The sequence below is a fragment of the Saccopteryx bilineata genome, chromosome 2, assembly GCF_036850765.1.
Source record: "Saccopteryx bilineata isolate mSacBil1 chromosome 2, mSacBil1_pri_phased_curated, whole genome shotgun sequence".
Classification (NCBI taxonomy): domain Eukaryota; kingdom Metazoa; phylum Chordata; class Mammalia; order Chiroptera; family Emballonuridae; genus Saccopteryx; species Saccopteryx bilineata.
In genome coordinates, this window is record NC_089491.1 from 236,468,504 (window position 1) to 236,494,097 (window position 25,594).

Genomic DNA, 25,594 nt, shown 5'->3' on the forward strand with positions numbered 1-25,594 from the left:
AGTGGTAGAGCAGCCCTCCAGAACTCTCCATTCAAACCTCTGCAAAGGCTGCCAGGCACAGCTATAGAAGCAAATGCAAGCACATTTATTTGGTCCTTTTGCCGAATAAATGCCCTATTTCCCTCGCTCCCTCCTTCTGCCCACAGCCTCAACTCCATTTTCACCCCTTCTAACTCATTTTTGCCGAGTTTGACAATGACAGTGTGCCTCCGGACCTTCTTTCAGAGAACAGGTCAGTGGAGAGGATGCGTGCCATCGCCTGCAGAACCTCTTCAGCTGAATCCCACAGAAAGCTCACCGGCTGATGGGAAGTGATTTATAATCTCAAACACGGTTTCTTTTATTGTTGGTTCCAGTTTCCTGCACCACAAATTGCTTTGCATATTAGCATTACATTGATGACATTCAAAACAGATGCAACTGCCTATAGAACAGCTGCCGCAGCCCACTGACAGCTCCGAGCCCAGACCCCGGTGCGTGAACCCTCCTTCTGATAAGCTTCAGAACAAGTAAAATCATCATTAAAGGAAAATTGACTTGTAAGTGCATGCAAGATTCTGGTCATTGCATCTAACCACAAAGAAAAGCAAAGCGGCCATGGCCAAGGGAATCTTCTTTAAAAATGTATTCAACAGAACAACAGAAGAGAAATTGCCATCTCAGGAGAGTGCATGACACAGCTTTAAGATGCCAGGAAATCCGACTGTTTACATTCTCCTGGAACCAGCGGTCACAGCCTGGGGCTCAGAAGGTCAGGAAGAGGTAAAGTCCTACCTACTACAGGAAAAATGAGGTGAGAAATCATATTAGAGGGGAAAAAGAACACGACAGAGCCTGGGACACCAGATTAGGAGATGGTCTAGCTAACACTGACTGTCAATATGTTATTCTCATGATGTTGCATCCAGAAGAGTCATTGTGAAGATTTATTCCATTTTAAACAAAATGACCTAATTTTTTTTATTTTTCCAAAAACAGACTGAAACTTAAAAGCCGGGTAAAACTGAAGGTAGTCCTGGGTGTGACTTCCACCCGCAGTTCAGACCCCTCCCTCAATCACTGAACTCCCACTTCCTGAATACCTCCATTTGTCAGACATAAGGACACAGCTTCATCCCCCCTGACATTCCAGTGCATAAACTGAGGACCAGGGCAAGTATCCTCTGGCCCAAATCACACAGCTCCTAAAGGGTAAGACAGGATTCAAACACAAGCTGCCAACTCGAAAATCAAAAGACTTAACTCTGTCTCTTAGTCTTTTTTTTTTTCTTTCAGAATAATGTGTAATTTATTTCAGAGACACCAAAAGTCAAGAAAGCAGGGCACAGACAAAGCCTCCCACATAATCCCCCATTTTTCTTTAGTGCAGACAAACAACAAATGATACTTGGGAAAGGGTGGGAGAAAAGTAGATTTCTCTTTTAAATTATATATTTTTTCACATTTTAACAGCTCTATTGGAGTCTAATTGACAAACAGGAAAGGACACGTGCATAAATCAATGTGTAAAACATGGGTTTTATAAGCCTTCAATAGACAAGAGCAGGGTCACCCTATGGGTTCAATCTGACTGCTCAGCCATTATTACACTTCTTTGCTACCTGGCCTGTCCTTGTCCAGGGCTAGGACAGCGACCAGGATGGAGAGGTCAGCAGAACCGGAGCCCCAGTGTGGGAACAGACTCTGGGCTTAGTCCTCCTTCTGGGTTACTTTCTCCTTTTTGCTATTTTTTGTTTGTTTTCTGGTGAACTGTAGAGTCTTAGAGCTAGGAGGGAGAGCAGGGATCACCTGGTCCAGGCTCCTTATTTTACAGAGTAGAAAGTGAATGCCCAGAGGGACGGTGCGGGGGGAAACAGGAACACGCAAGGTACCTCTTTCATCAGACATCGTCCCCGGCACAAGAGCTTGCCAAGAGCCCATTGGACAGACGGGTTACTGGGGACACAGAGGATTTTAATCAAGGAGCTGAAGTAGATCTGCTTTTCCAATAATCCCCGTATTAATTAATGTCACTTGAAAAATGGCCTGTCGCACCCTTATTTCTGCTGGAAGTCGGCGGGGGTTGGGGGTGGCGGGGCTGAGATGTAGCCTCATTCCTGCAAACTGAGCCTGCCTGCTGCAGGAGAAAATGCAATTTTGTTTCCAAGCCTTGGGGAGGTCTCAAGGGCTCTCTGATGGAGGGGAAAACAGGAACAGAAGATGGTCTACAAGGTTCCTCCTCCCTTGTGTCTTGGCCCAGAGGCAGTAATTACTCAGATTAGAAATCATGTTTAAAGAACTGGCTTTCTCACAGGCCCCACCACACTGCTTAGTGTGCCCTGGGCTCTGCTCACCCTCCTGACAAACGAATACAGTCTGGGTCCCTGCCCGGGTTCACCCCCCGCCCAATCACCTCACAGTGGCTTATCAGACTCAGCAAATTTAGCTTCCATGCTGCTCCTGAAATCTTTTCCCAACCCCTTTCCCAGGGGCTGACTGCAGCATTTTGGGGACTTCTAAGTGAGAAGAGCAAGATAACAGCCGTTTGGGGGCTGAGGGAAGCAGTATGAACAAGAATTGCGACATAAATAGATAGTATTAGCCGCGTTTGCTTATTAAGGGCAAGCCAGTGCCACGTGCTGGTCTGAGCACCTTACCTGTATAGACTCATTTAGTTCTTGTTTTGGTGATGTTCTGTTATTGTTCCCATTTTAGAAATGAGGAGACCAAGTCACAGAGAAGTTCAGTAATCTGCCCAAAGACAGGGTGTCACGATGCAGCTGGCATTAGACCCTGGTCTGACTCCAAATTCCAAGTTCACGACCACTCAACTGCGTTGGCCCCTTGATGTGACCGGCCCCGTTCCCAGAGTGAGCTTATCTTATCCTTGATCCCATTTCTGGCCTTATACTACTCCCCCTGGGTCCAGTGCTTCATCATTCTGGTGTGACCGGGGCCATCCTGTTAGACCTCTTACCTTGGCAGGAATCAGCCTTTTAAACTTTCCCTTCCTTCTCTCTGTCACCCCCTTAGCCCCTTCTAGAAGTTTAGACAAAACAATGGATGTCAAGTCAGAGTCCCGACCCCCACTTCACCCCCCACTGGAAGCTCTGGGGTGGGGTGGAGCGCTGAGGGGCAGAGTCTACCCATAACATCACACCCCCTATTTTCCACGACACGGTTCATGGTAGACAACGCGTGTCTCTCTACTAAATAAGAATGTAGAAAACATGGCACTAGAGCGAGCACCTGTGAGTTCACCGAGCCTGGATTGTTCGTGTGAATAACGGGGCCCCTCCCCAGTCACAGCTCCCTCTTCGTGGAGACCTTCAGTTGAATGGGGCCAAATGGAAGTTTGATTTGTAAATTTCAGACACTGTGGGGAATTCTGTAGGTCAGGGGTCCCCAAATTTTTTACACAGGGGGCCAGTTCACTGTCCCTCAGACCGTTGGAGGGCCGGACTATAAAAAAAACTATGAACAAATTCCTATGCACACTGCACATATCTTATTTTAAAGTAAAAAAACAAAACGGGAACAAATACAATATTTAAAATAAAGAACAAGTAAATTTAAATCAACACACTGACCAATATTTCAATGGGAACTATGCTCCTCTCACTGACCACCAATGAAAGAGGTGCCCTTCCAGAAGTGCGGATGGGGCCAGATAAACGGCCTCAGGGGGCTGCATGTGGCCCGCGGGCCGTAGTTTGGGGACCCCTGCTGTAGGTGGTGATGGTCATGGCTTTGGAGAGTCGGGGGGATCCTGCAGACCGTGCCACCCTAGACAAGGCTGGTGCTGCACTTTCCCATGTCTGTCCTGGACAGGCAGAGGCTGACGAGCCTCCTCTCTGATCACATCATGACATGCGCTTAGGCTTTTGTCCCCATCCTCGTGCTTCCTGGGCCTCTCTGGGGACATGTCTATTTGTCCCCCTCCTTTACCCCGGCATCTTTCCACAGGCCACCCGAGCTCTGCGTCTCCACCTTGTCAAGGGAGAAAGTTGCAACCGTGTAATTATGACATCTTGGAGGTAATTTTAACTATAAGTCATTATTCTAAAACAACCGATGCGATCCCCATTCGCCAGCACAAAGAGATGATTCTCACTAGCCTGAACTCACTGTCAAACATGCCAGGAGAAATAAAAAGGTGCTAATGCAATATAGCCCAGAAATAGAAAATAAGATTAGAGGCGATGCTTGAGATTCAGGCTGTGGGGGAAATAGCACAGGGCTCAGTTACCAGCGGAGCTGTCAGACAGAAAGCCTCCGAGGTCATTAATACTGGAACCTTCGTTAAAGCCAAGTGGATAAAATTAAAGGGTGTTTGGTGAGGATTTAATTTTTCCTGGAGGTTTGCTGTCTCTGAAGGGCATTTGGGGCTGGTGACGAGGCCATGGCAGCAGGCTCTGGAGTGGGAATGGAGATATTGCAGTCCTCCTCTGTCATCTGCTCAGCGAGCCCGCTGAGGATGGTGGTGTGGGGAAAGCCCACTCTCTCTGAGTGTTGCAAAGGCAGTGGACCACCTCCCGAACTCGACGCCATGTCCCTTGCAACAGCATGGAGACTCCATGTCCCAGAGCCGGGGGTGGTGGTGGCGGGGTGGGGGGCAGGGGAAGAACCCATATCAGGTGTGGGAGCCTTCAGAGGCCACATTAGTTTTGAGCTCAGTCAGGCACCCGGTGGCTCCAGGTGGTTCTGGTGGAAATATGGAACATGTCCTGGCTCTCAGCAGAGCTGAGCAGCAGGCAGTGGTGGCTGTCCGTGGCTTCTCATCACTGCTTTTCAGGGTCATCCCTCATGCCCCCCCTCACCTCATTTTCATAGTGCCTTTGTATCATCTGGTTGTCACAAGAAATCTAATGCATAAATTCCCTAATATTGTTAAATGGTTAGAGTTTAAAGGTGTTAAACAGTCCCCTCAGGAGTGTTTATAGTTTTAGAAAAACATTTACCCTATTTTTTATTGTGAAAGAATACAAGTGACACAGACTATACCATCTTAACCGTTGTGAAGTGCACAGTTCAGTGACAGCCACACACTCATGTTATTGTGCTACCATCACGACCACCCATCTGCAAAAGTCTTCATCTTGCAAAACTGAAGCTCTGCCCCCGTTGAACTACAGCTCCCCATTCTCTGTCCTTCCAGCCCCGGACACCCACCATTCCACTTTCTATTTCTATACATTTGCCTAGTTTAGGAATCTCCTATAACTAGAATCATACAATATTTGTCCTTTTGTGTGTGGCTTATCCCAATTAGCTTAATGTCCTCAAGGTTTATCCATGTTGTAGCAGGTATCAGAACTTCCTTCTTCTTTAAGTTCAAATAATATTCTAATGTATGTTTATACCACATTTGAAGCCAAAAAAGACTTATAATCACAAAAGAATATGTTTTGAATGATGGACTGCAGGTGTTGTGCATGTTCAGTGAGGACAGTTAAGAGGACTGGCCTTCCCTCTATACCCTGAGCTAAAGTGTGGGGTCAGAAATCAGGGCACTGTACCCCACCCTGACCCTGCTCCAGGATGCTAGGTGACACTCTCCTTCCTAACATATGCCTTCCTGGGGTTATATACCTGCCTGCCTGCTTTTACCCTACATGGAGCATGAAGATGGTGACAAAGTATATTGAGATTCTTGAAAGAAAACATGGAGTCAAGTTTGCTTTGCATTATGATTGGAGTCTCAGTGTTCCAGGACTTTGGGGGAATTTGCAACAGCCAAATCAATCAGAACAAGAGGTCTCCTCTGGGCTCCTTCAGCTGGACAGTGGCTGAGGTACTGGAGAGTATGGACTTCGATTTTGCTCACAGGAAGACAGAGACGCAGAGAGGGTCTTTGACCTTTGCTGGGTCTCGGAGTCAGGCAAGGGAAGGCATCTCCTCCCGTAATCACGCGTGTCAAAGCTGAGGGCCACGTGTTCCTCACCAGGAGCTATTGGTGACATCTGGTCTGTAATTTTAGTAGTGTAAACTCAATAATATCCTCTCAAAAGGAGAACCAATAGTCTGGCTTTTTCTGAGACACATCTTTCAAACTCAACAGCCATGAACATGGCATCCAAAGTCAAGCTACTCAACACCTGATCTGGGACCAGCAGCTTTAGCCTCTCCTGGGGCCCGTGAGAATGCAGGGTCTCAGGTCCCAGCTTCCAGACTTACTTCTGAATTTCCATGGGTTCTTTTGGAGATGCTTCCAATAAAGCTTCCTAAGTACTAGCTAAAGCCTGGACCAGCCTGGAAGAGAGGGGTGCCAGTTCGAGGATCACTAGGACTTGTTCATGTCTCTCGTGGAGGAGAAAAAATGGTACCTGGACTGCTTTTCACTGGGTGCCTGGAGGATCAAACGACACAGTAAATGGGAAAGCGCTCTGTGAGTACAAAGAGCTGGGAAATGTATGGCGTTTCTCTGCTCACTGGCAGCTGGCCTGTCCTCACCCCGTTACTTTAGCAGGGAGCCTTCCTCATCTCTCCAGCCAAATTAATCTATTCCTCTGCTCTTGCTCCTACACCCTCTTTGAAACAACATCAATTTCGGTTGCTTTCATTCAAACTGCAAAGTGTATTTGAATTCACAGTATTGCCTTTAGTGAGATTCTCTTCTTTGCCTCTATTTCTTTTTCTTTTTGACACACATTTGCCGTGGTGCCTGGGACCTGGTGCGGAGGAGATTAGCGTGGTGTTCAGCCAGTGGCTCTGCCGTTGAGCAGCAGAGCTTTCTGTTTATCTCTTAGAAGCAGACGTTTGGATTTTATCCCAGGGGGAATTTATCAGGGTGCCCTGAATTCATTCATACATTCATTCCCGTATTTCTCTCCCTCTCCATCACATGCACGTGTGCGCGCATGCGCGCGCGCGCGCGCGCACACACACACACACACACACACACACACACACACACACAGCTACACATTAGCCATGGCAGCGTGGTACGCTGCATATTTGGCAGGCTGTTTTCATGTGGAGCCATTTTGGGATTGTTGCAGGGGACTCTTCTTTCCTCCAAGCACCTTCCTGCGCTGCAGTTGGCCCCAGTCCTTCTCTCCCATCTATCCAGTCCTGGCAGCCTTTTCTTCTGGTCTGGCACCTTTAGAGTCACACCTGTGTTCCTTCACACAGGTGCCCTGCAGGATGACTTGCAGTACTCAGAGCAAGAGTCCTTACACATTTGTTCAGAGTTAGTTTTTCTATCCTTCTAAGCATGAGTGCACGTGGACACACAATTACACATGCACAGCCTCACCGTGGAAACATGGTAAGGATATGATTAAGCAGTTGTTTTATGTAGTAAGCGATTCATGTATTTTTGTTGCCATGAATGACTTTATGTTTAATGAACAGGTATGAGCATTCCTACACTTGCATGTATTCATATATGTATTCATTAATTGAGTGCATATTAAGAACTTACTGTGTAGAAGGTGCTAGGTAAGTGTTTTGTGATAAACAGCTGTTGAGTATATGAAGATACTGGCTTTGCTTCAAGGACTTTCAGGTTCCTAAAAGACGAAACACTATTGTGAACTTTAATATACAGTAGAAGGTGATAAGGGTCATGAAAGACAACACCAGACAAATGAGATCAGATGAATATACCTTTACTTTCAGCTGGAGAGCAAAGGTGACTTCTAGGAAGAGATGGCATTTGAGGAAGGGGTCTGCATCAGTGCATTACAGGCCCAGTAACCCCAGGAAAGCAGGCATGGAGATAGAAATGTTCATGTGTATCGAATAGCAAGTTGTTCTGTGTAGCTGTAATGCTCTGGCTGGGTGAAGGGATCGGGGGCAGATGTGGCCAGTTTATGCCAGATTGTGGGGGTGGTAGATGTGCAGTAAGGCATTTATTTTTGGACTGAGCAACTGAGGAGACGGAGAAATTTTTTGCACAGGTAAGTATGATGATCAGAGAGTGCTCTAGGGAGATCACCCTGGCAGGGATTTATAAGAGGAATGGGAGCTGTGGAGGACTAGAGGCATCAAAAGCATTTAAGAGGCTACTCCAGTGACCCAAGGCGGACGACGAGTATATGAATGGGGTGGTGGCAGAGCAGATAAAGGAAATGTCATGGAGACAACATTGACAAAGCTCAAAAACATGTTAACTGTGCAGAGGAAGTGGAGGAGGATGATGGGTTTGGGGTCTAAGACATAGGCCTTCATTTCTTTCTTTGTTGGTGAGGTGTAAGAGAAATGGGGAGCTTAGATTGGGATGTGTTGAGTTTAAAGTACTGGTGGGCACATCCAGATGGAGAAGCCCAGGAAGGCACCGGACATTTGGAAGAGCTTCTTGGATTGATTTCCGGACTGAACTTCAATTTTATCATTATGTTTATGGAGATGATAGTTCAAGCCTTATACATGAAAGCAATCATTGTGGGAGAACATACAGAGAAAGGATTAAAGAGTTGGTGGAGGGAAATATCTATATTCAGGAAGAGGAAAGACAAAAAGGAGAATAAAGAGAGACCCCAGGCTGGCATGAACCCAGACAAAGTTTAGATGAAAATGCACACGCATCCTAATTACCGTATACTCAATTCCATATAGTTGAAAGAAAACAGGAGAGGTAGTGTCTCAGTAACGAAGGGAAGAGGGCTGGTCAATGATGTGAGGATGCATGGTGTGAGCAATGCATGAGGACGGATAACCAGCTGGTTCCATGGGTGGGGTGGGGTGTCACAGGAGTACAGCACATGCATGCTTGTGGATGTCCATCCGCGGGTTTGGAGAGACACGAGTTATGTAAGCAGGGGATAGAAAAGCAATGGTATGGAACTGTTGTTGGGGAAAGAGCAGTAAATAGAATCACTATATATCAGAACAGCTGTATATCCAACTGAATATTGTCTTATTTTGCTGATTCCTCAAACCCTTAACCTGGTGGGAACCTTGGTTAGATTGTATCTGTTGTACTCAGCTAATTTTGCTTCATTTTAGGCTCCTAGTCTTTTAATATGTACAGAATTATCAGGTCACTCGCTCTGCCCCAGTTCTCATCTCATGTCAATGGCAACCTTGATTGTAGAATTCACTTTACATAGAACACTGGTCAGAATGTGTATCCTGTTCCAGCCTAAACACTGAGCGGTGGGGATGGCACTCGACTGCCAATTTGAATCACTCCCTTTAAAGAGGAGTGGCTGTCTTCTACTTATTTTTCTGGGTCAGGAATCTCCTTGCTTAGGTTTAGTCAAATACACAACTCACATGAATGTAGAGAGAGTCTATTTTTGGGACAAGAGACCAAGGCAAAAGATCATTATTAGCAACAAATAGGCTAATTCTTAATAATGTCTCATCATTTTGTTCGGTTCTACTCCATCTGATTTTATACTCCCTTTCATCCTCTCATTTTCTTAAAATGTAGTTAATATTGTACTCTCAGAGCCAAATCTCAATGAGCGGTGGCTCAGGGCATGTCATTCCAGTCAGTGCTTAAATGCCACTACTCCGAAGATGACAAGAGGAGGAAAATGGCCGAGGTGATTTGCCTATATGTTGATGATATGTACTTCATTCCCGTAATTATTATTTTTCATTAAGAGCTTTTTATGGAGCTTACACTCCTCTGTCTGCAAGAGTCTCCTTCCACCCTCCTGTCTTCCCTCCTCCTCCTCTCCCTTCCTCCCTTCCTTCCCCCGCTAATTATAAAACAGCATGTTAAAGATTCTGGTCCTGATCTCTCATTCCAGTTCATAGGAAAACTAAATTCAAAGAGCCTTGGTTTTTTTTTTTCTTTCAGGTACTTTTTCATGAATTCTTAGCTGATTTCCCTGGTGGCACGGCAGAATCACATGGTGTGTGTGTGTGTGTGTGTGTGTGCGCGCGCGCGCGCGCGCACACGCATATGTGAAAACAGACCTTTCTTTATAAGGTGTGGAACAGGGAGAGTATTTCACAGCCGGCTGACTAGTAATGGACTTCTATCAAAAGCTACTTTTCTAGTATCCGGACTGATCAGTAGATGCAAATCTCGCATTGCCTGCCGACAACACCAAGCCGCAGCTGTCTGCGGCTCTCTGATGGCGCGTGCATATGTGCACACACTATTGTCATGACAAGTCACACAGATCCATATTACTGAAATGTTCACTTATACATACTTGAAAATCCTTCTCTTTGCAGTTTGGAAAAATAGGCAAACGTTGCTTAATAAATTGAAAGGAGTCTCTAAGAGACTGAGCAACAACAGGGGTCTGGAGGTCTAGGGCTGCCTTCCCGTGGAGATGAGGCTCCGTCAGGCATGGGAGGAAGGATGTTCATTCCCGTCATCCTCTGCAGGCATCCAGGTGTTCTCCACGTGCATGTGCAAGTGTTTCTCGGGGTCAAAAAGTGGACTTTCCCCCCCAGGATTGTTCCCCAACCCCTCTCCAACATAATTCTTTTAGTAATCGAAACCCCAGTCGTGACTCTGTCATAATTTGGCTGTGGAGCTGTGCCGAAACCACCTCGTGCCCTTTGTGGAAAGGTGTGTTTCCGGCAGCCAGGCCCTGACCGCAGCTTTCACTGCCCATCTGTGCTCAGAAGTGAGGTTGCACCGGCCCTTGGCCCGCCTGACAGCTCAGGCTGAAGCCTCGGACCCGATCTCTTCCGACTGCGCTCCCTGCTCTGGTCAGCCTGCAGCCTGGGGAGCAGGGGCCCCGGGGCCTCCACAGGCCAGAGAATGAGCCACGAGCCTGTGTGCCGCCACAGCCTCTCATTTCATCTTCATCCGGACCAATTAGTGAAAAAATGACACATCCAGTCATGGTCCTAAGGGAAGATGGACCCCAAACGTAGGAATTGAGTGTATGTGGGACTTCACCTTCCATCAGGGTCGTGCACTCCTCACAGACGTGCAGTTCAGGGCGCCCAGAAGCCAGCCCCACCCCACTCTCCTGCCTCTCCTTCCTCAACCTCTGCTCCTCTACCTCATCCTCCTTCCTTTCCAGGATAGGAGGTTGGGGGCCAGATGGCGGGGCTTACAGGGCAACTTGGCGGCCAAAACAATTCATCCTGAGTGTGGGCCTGCCGGCCATCATCGTCCCTTAGGTTTCATCTCCCCTGTTGAATCTTTACCTCTCTTGCTCCTGGCCAGTCTAAGGCAAAACGTGGTTTGTATGAAAGGGGGACACAACAAAGCCTTCTCCTTCTATACAGCTGATGCCAGGTTTGAGGCTTCCTCACCTTCTCCAGGACCAAGAGTCTCTTCCATGCCTTCACCCACCCATTGCCAAAGCAGTCCTCAGGAGCGTGCAGCACACGAGTAGGGCCAACACTCCAATTAGATATTGTTGTGTGGCCAATCCAAGCTAATACAAGTACTGAATCTAGACTGAAGGAGGTCATGTCCATTTTATAATGTGATAGTCAGGCCATAGTCATTCACATATTCCAGGGGAAATGAAAGCAGGCTAGATTTTCTTTAGCCAACAGGGTGCTAAAGGAATATGCATGCACTCTGTGAGAATGGAGAAGTGAATTGGTGTCTGGTGCCACCATGTTCATTGTCAAGCATCAGATAGGCTGAACTGTGGAAGAGCTTGGACTAATTCTCTATGACCCTATGGGTAGAGCAGTGGGGATAGGAGTGGTCAAGAGGAAGATGCTTTCTTTTTTTCTTAAAATAAATATTTGCCTGACCAGGCAGTGGTACAGTGGATAGAGTGTTGGACTGGAACTCAGAGGACCCAGGTTCAAAACCCCGAGGTCACCAACTTGAGTATGGACTGATCCGGCTTGAGCGTGGGCTCACCAGTTTGAGCATGGGGTCGCTGGCTTGAGTGTGGGATCATAAATATGACTGGTCGCTGGCTTGAGCCCAAAGGTTGCTGGCTTGAAGCTCAAAGTCACTGGCTTGAGTCCAAGGTTACTGGCTTGAGTAAGCGGTCACTCACTCTGCTGTAGCCCTGCGGCCAAGGCATATATGAGAAAGCAATCAATGAATAACTAAGTTGCCGCAACGAAGAACTGATGCTTCTTATCTCTCTCCCTTCCTGTCTGTCTGTCCCTCTCTCTGACTCTCTTTCTGTCTCTGTCTTGTCACACACACAAAAATAATAATAATAAAAATAAATATTTATGTATTGATTGATTTTATTGAACGAGGGAGAGAGAGAGAGAGAGAGAGAGGGAGAAATAGGAACATTGGGCTGTTCCTGTATGTGCCCTGACTGGGGATTGAACCAGTAACCCCTGTGCTTTAGACCGATGCTCTAACCAACCACAATATCCAGCCACAGCAAAGATACTTTCAACCTAACAGATTTAGGTTCAGTGTGAGAAAGAATTTCTAGTAGCTGGAGCTGCCTACAGTGTGCCTCTTAAGGGTAATTAATGTCTATACATAGGCTGCACGGCCACTTGCTAGAGATATATGTGCATCAGCTGAGGGCCTGGGACAGGGAGCACTTCCAGTCCTGGGGGTCTAACTTAAATAGCTAACAACCACACAGTCTAAAGTTCAGATGCACACCTGCCACATCTCTCTAGGGCCATCATGCTCATTGCAAATAAGCCCCAAAGATGGGATTTTCTTTCCCTGACATTTCTAGTCCATGTGGAACTTATGCTCATAACCAAGATTCTGATCTTTTCTAAGACGAATTCACAGGAAGTGTTTGCCTGACAACTGGACCAAAAATTAGGTGAGCGGAGGTGCAGCCCAATGTGGTAGGCTGCAGTCTCCCCTTCCATTAGCTCCACATTCCAAAGTGAGAAATCAATGTGTTTAGCGGCAATTCAGAGCAATTAGCCTTTGTTCCCAGATGTTCACAAAGAATGACTTAAAGAAGCCCAAATAAATATTTTCAGAAAAGAGCAAATTTGTATTACTTAACCCAAGAATGCAAACAAGTGTAATTAAAGTAAATACCCATAAATAAAGTAAATACATTAGTTAGGAAATGAATTAATTAGTGTTTAATTACTACCAATTACCAAAATCACTACAGAATTACTTGTAGAATGGATTGAATCTCTTGCCCCTATTAATAATTTCCATTGCTAATTGTATGCAATTGTATTTTCTTTTCTCTCAGTGCATCTTAGCAGAGCTAATAGGAGGAAGGAACAACACAGTGAGCAATGACAGGAACATTTTTTTTCTCTGGTAAAAAACAAAAGTGATTTGAAAAATATCTGCCTGGTTGTCAAATGCCAACGTGTGTGAGGAGGGTGCAAAGGAAGGAGGCTGTCCCAGCGGCATGGAGCCACCACGCCAGTCCGGGTAAGGGGAGCAGCTGACCTCTGTGGCAGGGTCTAGGGTGCAGGAGGCAGTGTGTGTGTGTGTGTGTGTGTGTGTTTGTAAAGTGGAGGAAGGTGGGTGTTGGGAGGCTCCGTGTCTGAGCTCACTTCCATCACGGTTTGAAGAACCCACAAACTGACTGGCAGAGGTCTGTCTCTACAGATGAGGCTGGCCCGGTGAGGCAACAGATGTGACATTTACCCTGGAGGACAGAGTCCACCATCAGCTGACATCTCTGGAGTCATGGTCCCTAACAATCATCACACAAGGTAGTGAAGAAGAAACAGATGCAGAGATGGGACATTGAGGGTAAAGAGAGTGCCTCTCAAGGGGCCCGTGCTGTCCCATTATGGGCATTCTCATTTTCCTGTTTACACATCATGCCCTCTTCCCTTCCCCTCTTCCTCTGTCTCCTGGCAGCACAGACCCTCAAGCCAGACTGCTTGGGTTTAGTTTCAGTTTTCTCCACCTGTGTGATCATGGGCAAGCTCCTTCACCTCTCTGTGCCTCAGGTTCCTCATCTATAAAAGCAGGAGAATAATAGCACATTTCTCAGAGAGCCCCTGTGGGAGCTCATATCAGAACCTGACATAGAGTGACCTCTGTCTGTATTAGCTTTTATTTTTATTGCTGCCACATCTTGCTTCGTAGAGCCAAGAGCCTGCTGGGCAGCAAACACGGAGGTGAACTGGTTGGGGGCTTGGAGGAGTGATTTGAGGAAGAGGAGGTGGTGGGGAGGAACTGCTCCTCATGCACTTGCTCTCTTGCATGGAGGCAACGCGGGCGCTTGCTGGACGAGCAGTAGTAACAGAGCCTGTGCTGCCCTGATCCTCCTTACACAGCTCGCTCCCCACGCCTTTATGGGATGCTGACTGTAGGCTCCTGCTTTGCAGAATGTGTCAGGGCCTTGGCTGGAAGGCTCCATGCACCAGAGCCTTCCCACAGACACACCCCACCCACGTTCACAGAGACTGCACTTGGCTCCCGGGCAGGGCTGTGGTTTTCCTTCACAGAAGAGCTGAGGGCCCTCAGCCCTGCCACCACTGCCTCCATCTTGGCTCAGGATGAAGGTAGTGTCCTGATGAACACAAGCCCCTGGGAGGAATGCCCTTCTCTAGTCAGTTCAGCGTTCACTGGACGGCTGGGGAGCAGTGGCCGGCAGACACTGGCCGCTGTCCAGCAGCTCTGCTCTGAGTGCCACATTGCCTCTACACTGCACACTTCTTCCCTAGCACGGAAGCCAGAGGGGCCAACACTGGGTAATATTAAAACTAAAAGTCTCTTTCTTACTGAATGACTGTTACCTTACCTTTCAGAAGCTGACAATAGTGATTCTGAGCCACAACACTGAAGCTGACCCCAGGCAAAATTGTCAAAGGGGTGAATGGAGCTAATTTCTAGAATGTCTTCTGTGTTCCAAGTTATTTTACTCCCCATGTTAGTTCACTCACTCGCACACTCACTCAATATTTACGAGGTACTGAAGGGAATACACCGTCATGGGTGCTCAAACACAAGATGTGTATACTGTGTATACCACACATTCAGAAGAGGGGAAAGTAAGGGGTGAAAGGTCAGGGAGGCCTCCAAGAAGAGGACACCCCTAAGTGAAGACTTGAGACTAAGTGGTGAAAGGGGGTATCGTTATCCCAGTCTACCAGATAAGGAAACCGGCAGTCACAGCAAGTGAGTTGCTTAAGGTCACACAAAGCAGGGCAGATGATGTCAGAATTGAGATTCAAATCAGGATCAGTGCCATTCCAGGAGCATTCATTGTTCAGTTATATCATGTTCTTTTGTTCCTCTCCAGCTCCCCTTGAAGCAAATTTGCCCCTCTTCCATGTTCCCTGTTTCCCAGCGTCCGCTGCCACTTTAAGCACTTGTATCGAAAGGGGGGAGACACCAGACCACCTGAGTTTGGCTCCTGACTCCACCTTATTGCATGTGGAATGCTGGATGTGTTGCTCAGCCTTTCTGAATGTGAAATGTAATACCTGCTTCAGAGCTGCAGTGAGGATTAAAAAAAGAAAAAGAAAGGAAGAAAGATGTTGTTTGTAGACAGCTTAGCACAGCTCCTGGTTCATAGTAATTATTCAACAGATGAAAGATAATATCAGTATTGTGGATGCTAAGCTCCACTCCTCGTCTCTGTTGATTGTTACTAAGCCAAGCTTGTGCTGCCTGATGAGGCATTGGCCAAAGTTGCATTTGCAGTTGAGATGGAGATACTTGAAGATGAAAAGTTACACTGCCCCTGGGTGAGGACAGCCGTCTTCTTCCTTCCCTGAGCTGGAATACACGGCTGGACACACCCAGTGCTGGGATGCAGCTGGTTTGCACTGGTTCTACCTCATTTTTTGTTGAGTTCGGTGAATCGGTTGTTAAACTGGCACTTGTAATCAGGGTTGTCTCTAAGGTGGACACCTGGCAGTCACCCAATGTGGAAATCACAGATTTACATTCCTTACTCTTTTTTAACATTCATCTGCGCAACAGTGTATTCTAAGAGCCCGTGGGAATGTTTATTCCGTCCACAGGTGAAGAAAATTGCAAGTGAGGATGCCAAACAAGAAGCAATATGGAAGTATCTTAAATAACAGTTTTATTGTTTTTGTCAAGTATTATTTAATGTTATTATTTCCATTAATATTTTAAAACTCTTTCTTATAATCTAGTTTTGTGTACCTCTTTCATTGTTCTTATTTAAGTATTAAATGCATGAAATAATAAACTACTGCTTTTTTATACTTCAAATGGTCATTAGGGCAGAGAACCAATTGTTAAATTATTTGAATCCCACCACTGGACACACCCTTGAGGAGAAGGAGGGTGGAGGTGTTTCCAAGTTTCCCATAAAGAAAACTCAGAAAGGTGACTGACATCTTTGTACAAGGCATAGGTGACTGATTTACCCTTTGTTCAAAAGCCTGCAAGATACCCCTAAGGGTAAAAGTTCCTAAGAAACCCAGGCTCACATCTTCACACCTTGTCACCTTTCTGTTTTGACTCAGAAAGAAAATCAGCTCCAGTGAGAAACTTGCTCTTTGAAACGCCGGTATCCAAGAAGTCAGACTGAGCTGCTCTATAACATGACCACCCAGAGAGGCGCATCCAAAGCTCATCCCTTGTAAGACCCCTTCACTGGGGAGGCTGACTTGCTTCTGCAGGTGCTCCCTGCAAATTGCAGAGCAGCATTGGTCATTAATTTTTATTTTCTGAAATCAGCAATTTAATCCTAGCTTAACAAGAGCCTGAATCTCTCCCATCCCAGGCCAAGGCCTTCCCGGGAATGATTGAATTTCACCGGGTACAATGAAACAAAGGGCTTCTGCTGAATCAGGCACTAGACTCCCAGGCCTGAAAACCATCGCCCTGTCTCTTCGGGCTGGAGATGTTATCTCCACCACAGCCACCGTTCCATGTCCCTGCTATTTCTCTAACCTTTCTTACCAGGGAGCTGGTCCTACACAATATATCCTCTCCAAACTCCAAAGCCAGCACGACCCTGGGTCCTCATTCATAAAACCCAGTGCAGCAGGAAGTTACTTTTATACACATACAGCCCACACTGCCAGATGTGGTCAGTAAAGTTCTGGTGGGTGGGGTCTGGTCAGTGTTTTCTGTTGTCTATGTGGGGCCGCGTAGTCAGCTCAGCTGTGCTCACATCAATAAGTAAATGTACAGAGGAGTAAGCACAGTTGGCTTGGTGGCCATGAGTTTCTGGTACCTGTCAAGTGAGAGATCACTTGTAGGAGGAGAAGCAAATATGATAAGTGTCTGTTTTCTTTTGTCCCTAAGAAAAGTGGCTGCAGAAGCTCTGTTGTGTCTCTTCAGTGGGGCTGTCCCCATGCCCACGCCTGGGCCAGCCAGAGCCGTGATGGCCACAGCCTGATGAGGGTGAGCAGGAAGCAGAGAGTGGATGCAGTTGGCTTCCTTCTGCCCCAAACCCAGCATGGCTTCTCGGCAGGGGTGGCATCTTTATCCCTACCCTCTGATCTAAGCTCTAACAAAGAGAATAAGGATTTTCTAGAACCCTGCATTGGGGTAGGGGGACCAGGGCTTGTGACCTTCTCCTATTCTTGAGGGCCCTTGAAAACATACTTAGCAGTGTGGGATCTTACATACCTCACCTGTAAAATAAAAATCATCGTAATAAGAATCCTTCTAGCGGTAGAGCGTTGGCCTAGTGTGCGGAGGACCCGGGTTCGATTCCCGGCCAGGGCACACAGGAGAAGCGCCCATTTGCTTCTCCACCCCTCCGCCGCGCTTTCCTCTCTGTCTCTCTCTTCCCCTCCCGCAGCCGAGGCTCCATTGGAGCAAAGATGGCCCGGGCGCTGGGGATGGCTCTGTGGCCTCTGCCTCAGGCGCTAGAGTGGCTCTGGTTGCAATATGGCGACGCCCAGGATGGGCAGAGCATCGCCCCCTGGTGGGCAGAGCGTTGCCCCATGGTGGGCGTGCCGGGTGGATCCCGGTCGGGCGCATGCGGGAGTCTGTCTGACTGTCTCTCCCCGTTTCCAGCTTCAGAAAAATTAAAAAAAAAAAAAAAAAAGAATCCTTCTAGCCCTAATGCAGCAGCCACAGATGTTATCTGGTTGCAAGAAGTGCTTTAGCCCAGTTGTTGATCCATGTGACTGTCAACCCCCACCCTGGAAATCCACTAATCTACCTAGTAAATACTAAATTCTTGCAATGGCCTACCAGACAGTGAGTGGTAAGGCTGGCAAACTCTCTGGGACATTCCAAATGGGTCTCAGTCTCCAGCACATCCCCAGCCTCTGACAATGACCTTTCCCCCATGTACAACTTCACAAGACCTGTAGAAGTCTCCAAGTCCCGGTTAGCGAGGCCAGAGCTCGGATTTCACTTCTCAGAAGAAGGGAGTGAAGACCTCTGTGGGGCATGGGCAGTGGGGCGAGAAGCTGGCCCGCAGAGGAGGTCCTGGCTCTTGGAGGGGGCCGCCATCTCCCCTCCACCTCGCTTCCCGCAGGGAGGCCTGATTCACCTCTTCTGAAAGCCAAGCGTGGGTGCTTGCCAGGGCTTTCCCGGGCTCCTGCCCACACCCCACTCAGCCCTGCCCCTGGCTTCCTCCCGCCACCTCCCGGCTCTCCCTAGCTTGTCTCCAATAGTCATTGGGGGGGGGGGAGTGTTTAAAGGAGCTCCTGGCCCCCAGCAATGCAGGTGTGTTAAATGCCAACTCCAAGATTAATTACCAGGATCTGGTGGCAGGGTAATGCCAGTTAATACTGGTCTGAAGCGTCTGTCTCGCGACCCAGCAAGGGGCCGGTTAGAAAGAGAAATAAAATCTTAATAAAAAAGCACATTCCTTGGTCCTTCATATGCTGACCAAGGAAACCAAAGTGGACATTTTAATATGAGGATGGGACCCCACCTTGGTCAGCAAAGTAACCTTAGGGTGGGGGTGAGGAGACTTCGAAAATAAACTCTGTCGTCTGAGGACAGTGCCTTCCCCTCCTCCTTGTTCCTTTCTCAGTGACCACAGGATAAGGACAAGTGCCATACGGTTCCAGAAGCAAGGAGGGAGCCACGTACCAGAGACAGGACCAGCTCATATCACAAACGGAGAATCATAAAGAAGCATAGCTGTGTGTCTTCAATGCTCCCCAGCTTGCCTTCTTTGCTCCCCCTTCTGGAGTGCTCAATTCTCTCTCTCCTCTGCGCACCCCCTTGCATCACCATAAGCAGCAACCCCCTCCCCCCCAACTAGGTTTCTTAAGCGAGGAGCCGCGGCTCCAGTAGCCACCCCAGGGATGAGCACAAGGCCTGCTCGGCAGCAGCTGCTTTTCAAGTGTCTGTTGAAGGAATGGAAACCTCTTCTCAAATCTCCCAGTCATCCCTAGAGGTAAACGACCCACAACTGGTTCGAGCTTTACCTCTCCTGGGGCATCTGTCCTTTAGAAACAGATCAAAGCAACATGGCAGAAACGTCAATTAAATGAAAGTAGGTGTTGGAATTCCAGAAAACTGTCGGTTCTTTCTTTTGAGCAAAGGACTTTCACCATCTGCAAAAACAAATCACAGACCCCCATGGTGCATCAGGGCCCCTGGAAGCGGGTGAGGGTGGCCTTTGCATCTGCAGGGAGCAGCTGTCAGTTTTAATGCATCCCAGGCCTTCTCTGGCAGGGGAGGGGTGAAGCCTACACTTTATTCTGTGCCTCTTGAAATCATTCCATTTAAATGCAGATTGGGAGCCTTTCTTTCTCTAAATGGTCACTGCGAAGACAGAGCAAAGTTGAAATGGTAATTCCCTAAGGAGAAAGGAAACAGTTTGGTTCTTTTCCCCATGACACTGACTCATCCCTCCTCAGGGTGGCAGTCCCCACACACCCCGCCTCAACTGTCCTCCTTACGCCTTAGGTAGCCTTGTTCTCTCTCTCTCTCTCTCTCTCTCTCTCTCTCTCTCTCTCTCTCTCACACACACACACACACACACACACACACACACACGTCCCTCTAATTTTTTGCATCAATAGGCTGCTGTAATTATGCAAATTCTTTAAGCAGCTAGTATCTTCATATGAAGTCCCTCATTATCTTCTCCCTCCTGTCTCTGTCTCCACCTGATCTGAGCCCTTTGGCACTGAACCTCAGGTGAGGTGAAAGGCCAGGTGGCTGGGAAGCTAACTGGAGGGGGTTGAGATCATTAAAAGAAAGACTTTTCCAACTTTTGATTTTCAAGACCCATTTGACAGATGTTGGGTCTGAATAGCTGACCAAAGCAACGGACGCTCCCCAAGCAAAGCCCCATCTGCTCTGGTTGCCTGAGAATCCAGACCAGCTGATTTCCAAGGGCTATTTTCATAATGTTTGGGGCTGGTTGGGCATTTTGGCTGCTTGTTTGTCTGCCAGAGGCTAATGGAGGTTGTGGTGCCAGTTGGGCCCTTGGTTGAGACACCCGTGACCACTGCTCTGACTCTCAGTGCACTGGTGGCTCTAATGTAAGAACTGGAGAGATGTCTGGGAGCAGAGGCAGACAGATCACCTGCCATATCTCTGTCTTCTGCTAGCCCTTCTCTAGGCCAGGAACAATAACTCATTCCCTGGGAGACTCAAGCAGCTTGCCATGAGGCCCCACCCATAACAAAGCCCTTCTCTTGGCCTCTCTCCAAAGCTGTAAGAAGGAAAGAGGTTAAGAAAGAAAGAGGTCGTGGATCTGAGAAAGTGCAAAAATAAAACCCTTCACTTTCCCATCTCCCTCTGTCCCAGTGGCTTCGGGCTCTTCTTGGGAGCATGACACTGAAATCAGAAATAGCTGTGAGAAGACTTCAGGCAAGTTCACGGATAATGGAGCCAAAAACGATTACTAAAGGGAAAGTCAGAAAGACTCAGAACTTCATTTCTAGATGGGCCGTGCAAAGCACACTGAAAAGGAAGAGTCAGGATGTTTGGATTCTAGTCCTGCTTTAAACGTGAGCTGGTCTTAGGATCTCAATCCACTTCATTTCTCTGAGTGTTAATTTCTGCATCTGCAAAATGAGTGGGGCAGTCTGCATGATTCTGTTCCTTTTTTACGCTGACATTTCCTGGGTCTATGAGGTGTGTGTGTGTGTGCACAAAACACTATATTGTTGTTGTAAGGGCAGGAAAAATAATTTTAACCTACCCTCTTATTTCTGTGGCTGGTGCCTATGGGTTAACCTGACAAAAGACAGATTAAGAAAAGAACAGCATTATGTTTTATTATTTGTATGTGCACATGGGAGTCTTCCTAGGAAAAATAAAGACACCGAGGAGTGATCACTACTGAGAGCTCATATACCTTTCTAACAAAGGAAAGGAGCCCTGGTCTGGTGGCTCAGTGGATAAAGCATTATCCTGGCAAACCAAGGTCACTGGTTCAACCCATGGTCAGGGCATCTTTGAGAAACTCTCTCTCAAATCAATCAAAAATTAAAAAATATAAAAACAAAAAAATAAATTTGTGTAAAAATGATGAGACAAAGGAAAAAAAGGGTTTAAGTTTCCAGGGGTGGCAAATTGCGGGACTAGGAACTATTATATATGGGGGAGACGAATAGAAGACCAGGGTTATTTTAGCGGGTCTGTTTGTACAGATCCATTTCGGCATTGACTCTGAGTCTCTGGTGATAAGAATATTCTTGCTTTCCTGGTCCAGGGAGGGCATCTTTTTCATGGGAAGTTTCATGTCCTGCTATTAGGGAGAAAGACAGAGGGCAGAGAGCCTTTCTTGCACCTGCTGTTTCTCAAGTGCCTTCAGCTCACAATAATCAATAGGCCAAAGTGGGTGACATTCTCTGAACTTCTGCCCTCAGCACTCCCCCCACGCCTGAAGGCACACAAAGGCCCGAGTAGCCCAGAGAATGGACAGGGCTTTCTCTACATGTCTGGCCTTCCTGCCAATCTTTTCTCTCTTTTCTTTCTTCTCCTCTCTTCAGTTGGATACTGAACCGTCAGACTTCTGAAATAGAGAAAAGGAAAATGAAAAGTTTCTGAAATGCTTATTTGGAGAGTGCCAACATATCAAAAGAGCATTTGACACAAATGGGGTATTTAGTTACCATAGATCATATGAAGCTCATTCAAACAATGTAATGGAAAAAAATCGAATAATGAACCATTCATAGAGATGCAAAGAGTCTCTCCCATTCTCATTCTGTTGTTCTCTTTGCTATCTCAGGAGAGAAAGTAAATAAATGGATATTAGGACAAGAAGTAAGGGAATATTACAGGAAAGAAAAGGGGTAGTAGTGAGAAGGATGAAAAAGATCCAAGGTTAGGAGACTAGCACAAACAAAGTCTAAGTACCTGTAACAAAATAAAACATGGATGAAAGAACATAGATGAAGTTTATCTGGGAATGTAGTTTTAAAAGAATGGCAAGGAGAGAGAACTGCAGGAAAAGAGAGGATAGTCAGATGGGTGGAAAGAGACACCAGGTTCAAACTTTCCAGCTTCACAATTTTGCTGAGAGCAAAAGGACTGGGTCTTTGGCCAGGTGGGCATTGTGTGACCAGACCGGGCATTGCAGTGTCCCCAGGACATGGTTGGAGAGCGCCTCCAGTCTCTGGCCCACACCCTCTGCTAAGGAACCGGCTTTGCCTCTGGATTCAGCCTGTGCTCAGCGCACACTGGGCATCCTTTTCCAGAGTGCTTTCCAATAACCATGAGGTTTGGGTTTCTCATGCGATGGGGATTCCAAGTCTTCTTATTGTCCTTGTAGCATACTGTGTGGAAGAGTCTGGGGCATGGTTCAGACTGATTTGTCCTTGAACCAAACCCTCTCTTGGCTATTTAATTTTAGGCCAGGTAGTTTTCTCCTTGATTAAGGAAGACGATAATAACATTGTGCAACCTGAAGGCTTATTGTAAGGACTAATTGAGATCATGATGTGAAAGGGTTTAATGCAGGGAAGTATTCAGTAAATCTAGGTAGCCTCCTCTCTCCAAGTCATTTCCAGTTACCAAGATAAGGAAGTAGCAAGAAACCATGTGGAGTAAACAACTATTTAAATATATTGGTATCTGGAGCTCTTATGCAGTCACCAGGGTTCCAGTGGCTTCCTATAGGATCTGCATTTATAATCTCTCAGTGCCTCTGATTGCATACATGCGATGTGAGAAGATGAAAGCCTGCTTCCTCGAATTAGTGAAGGCTTGCTGGTGATCGTTTTATAGCCTGGGAGCTCTCTGTATATTTGTTGATGATAGCATTGAGTAGTTCTTAGGAGAGTGAGAATCACTCTCCTAGACCAGTATCCTTTTTTCCCTTCTCCCCTTCAAAAGTCTCCTTGGAACCTGTTTTCACTCCCTTATTCAGAGGTGACAGGTGTGAGCAGGAGAATGACAGAAGCAAATGCAAGAATTAACACCATCTCCCACGCTCACCTTTGTTTCCTCTCAAGGAGGAGCCAGCACATGTACACGTGCACAGCAATGTTGGGTCAGAAACGTGTGTTCAGTCTGTGCCTGTGGCTGGGCCCTCCTGGAGCTAACCTGGGCTCAGAAGAAGCTAGTACAAGAAGCCAAGGAAGGCCTTTGTCCTGGGATCTTTTTCTTCCGCCTCAGAGTAGGTGGTGGGAAAGGTCAGGGAGAGAACAAAACGTAGCCGTGACATCTATAGGACGCCTTATATTGTTTGGTTTAGTGTCTCTTTTATTAATGTCCTCAACTAAATTATAAACATATCAAAACTCATGTTCTATATTCTGCCTGGTTTGTTACTATTTCCTTGTGCTGGTGCTCATTTTATCTTCTCTCTCTGTTCAAAATCTGCTCATAGTTCATTTTTCCCCCCATAAGTGAAACTTCTTTAAATAACCTCATATGACTATCATTCCTCTAGGTTGTCCCATCCTCGAAGCACCTCTTCACATTTTATGCTATCATTATTATAAATATTGAGATATTATTTATAATACCACCAGCATTTATCCTATGTGCATGTGTGTTTGTATAGGCACTCCCTACGGGTACTGAGAGCACAGAGCACTTTTGTGTGTGCATGTTACGTGTTCGCCTCCAGCAACTCACACAGAACCATTTCTAGCAGATTGTGAGGGGCCTGGGAAATTACCTGTGCTTTCCTTACAGGTGAATCTGATCAAACAACAGTGGCCATAATGAAGGTTGCTTGGAGAGTAAACAGCAGAAAAGCAGTCATTTGGTAACCAGGCTGGAGGGAGACATTACAAAAGGGGAGGACGCTTGAGGGGCTGCCAGGGGGGTCCGAGGCGCTGCTACATCTCATAGTCCATTGGCTTGGGGACCCTGTCCCTTTCTCGGGCACCCTTTTCCTTTCCTGGGGAGTGCCATGCGGGTGAAAACAAGCAAAGCCTTGGCCATCACTCACATTTACTTTTCTCGGGGTGATTTTCGTAATAAGTTTTTTTCTCTGTGATGAGAGATGACAGCCTCCGGAGCTGTCAGGAGACCGCTGGGGGCCTGTGAAGATACGTGCAGAACAGGTATTGTCTACAGACTGCGTGACTGAAAGGGCAAACCACTTCCTGTACATTTTCTAGAATTTTTTTTTGAAAATAGAAAGAGGTCTTCAATTTGAAAACAGTTGGCTATTATTCAGGAAGTAAAAGAGCTTCGTAATTATGCAGATCTGAGGTAGATTTCAGTCATGTCTTGCATTTTCTAGCTGTGATTTAGATCAAGTGACTTAAGCTTTCTGGGCAAAGTGAAATTAAAGGCTGCCTATTTGGAGGGGCTGTCGAGAGAATTACATAGAATGTGTGAAACTACTAGGCTCATGCAGGACGCAGAGTAAATTTGCAACGGTAGCTATGGTACTAATATTTCCCTGTTGTGCTTCAATTTCTATTGACAGCTTTCCATCACACGGACATATTAATAAGAGTGACAAATGCTCACTTGAGTGCATTACATTTTGGTGCACCCTAAATCCTGGATCCTGTCCTCATGGTGTTGATTCCACCCGTGTTTTTTCACAGTTTTACTTGTGCCTTCACATCACGCTGTCCACAGGGGGCCTTTTTATGGCCGGGTCCTGGCCTGGTTTTCAAAGTGAGGGACCAGCAGAGGGGCCCACAGCCTTCTCAGACCTTGTTTATTCTTCCCACGCTACCTACTCATTTGTGTCTTCTGGAATGTCTCTACTATCTCTCTCTCTCCTTTAAAAATCATATATAAAATGGGCCAAAATAAAGCGGGGACAGTCGCTAAGCAGCCGCGTGTAAGACGAGAGCCGGGGGCGCGCATCACTGCTCTCCGGGCTGTGGGGCTGGCCGTGCCGTTTAAGTCCGAGCTCACACCCGTTGGACTGAGTCAATTGGATTGCTAAGCGAGAAAAAAAAAAAAATTTTCCCCCTTGTTATGGAAGAAACTAAAAGGTTCTTTTCTGATTTTCAGATTCTCGTCATGCAGCCAAAACCTCCTTTTATCTGCTTTCGTATATTTTTTTAACATCTCATGATTAGGTTTGATCTTCTTAAAGGCTTTGATTAAATAGTCTTTGCACTTCTGGATGTGCAAGTTCATCATTTTCTATGGGAAGATGTCTCGGAGCCTCACATAGACTTTAGAATAAAAATGTTATTTTCACCCTCAAGCCATAATGAGCTTTTCATCTTAAACGTAATTATTATTATTCTCTTATTTTTGACAGAGAGACAGGGGGAACGCCTCTCCCCGCTCAGCCGGGCCCTCCAGGCTCCCCTCCGCAACCCCAAGGCGGGAGGCCAGGGCGGCCTGGAGGCACGTGCCACCTTTGCCCCTCGGTTAGACCCAGGGGCCCGCTAATGGAAGAACCACGCAGACGAGTTCACGGGGAGACGCGTGCCCTCCCAACCGGAGGCCATCAGTGGCCCACCCGTAACATCTAGGGTCTTCAGCTGCATCTGTGAGGGGCCATCAGCAGTTTCTAGGACA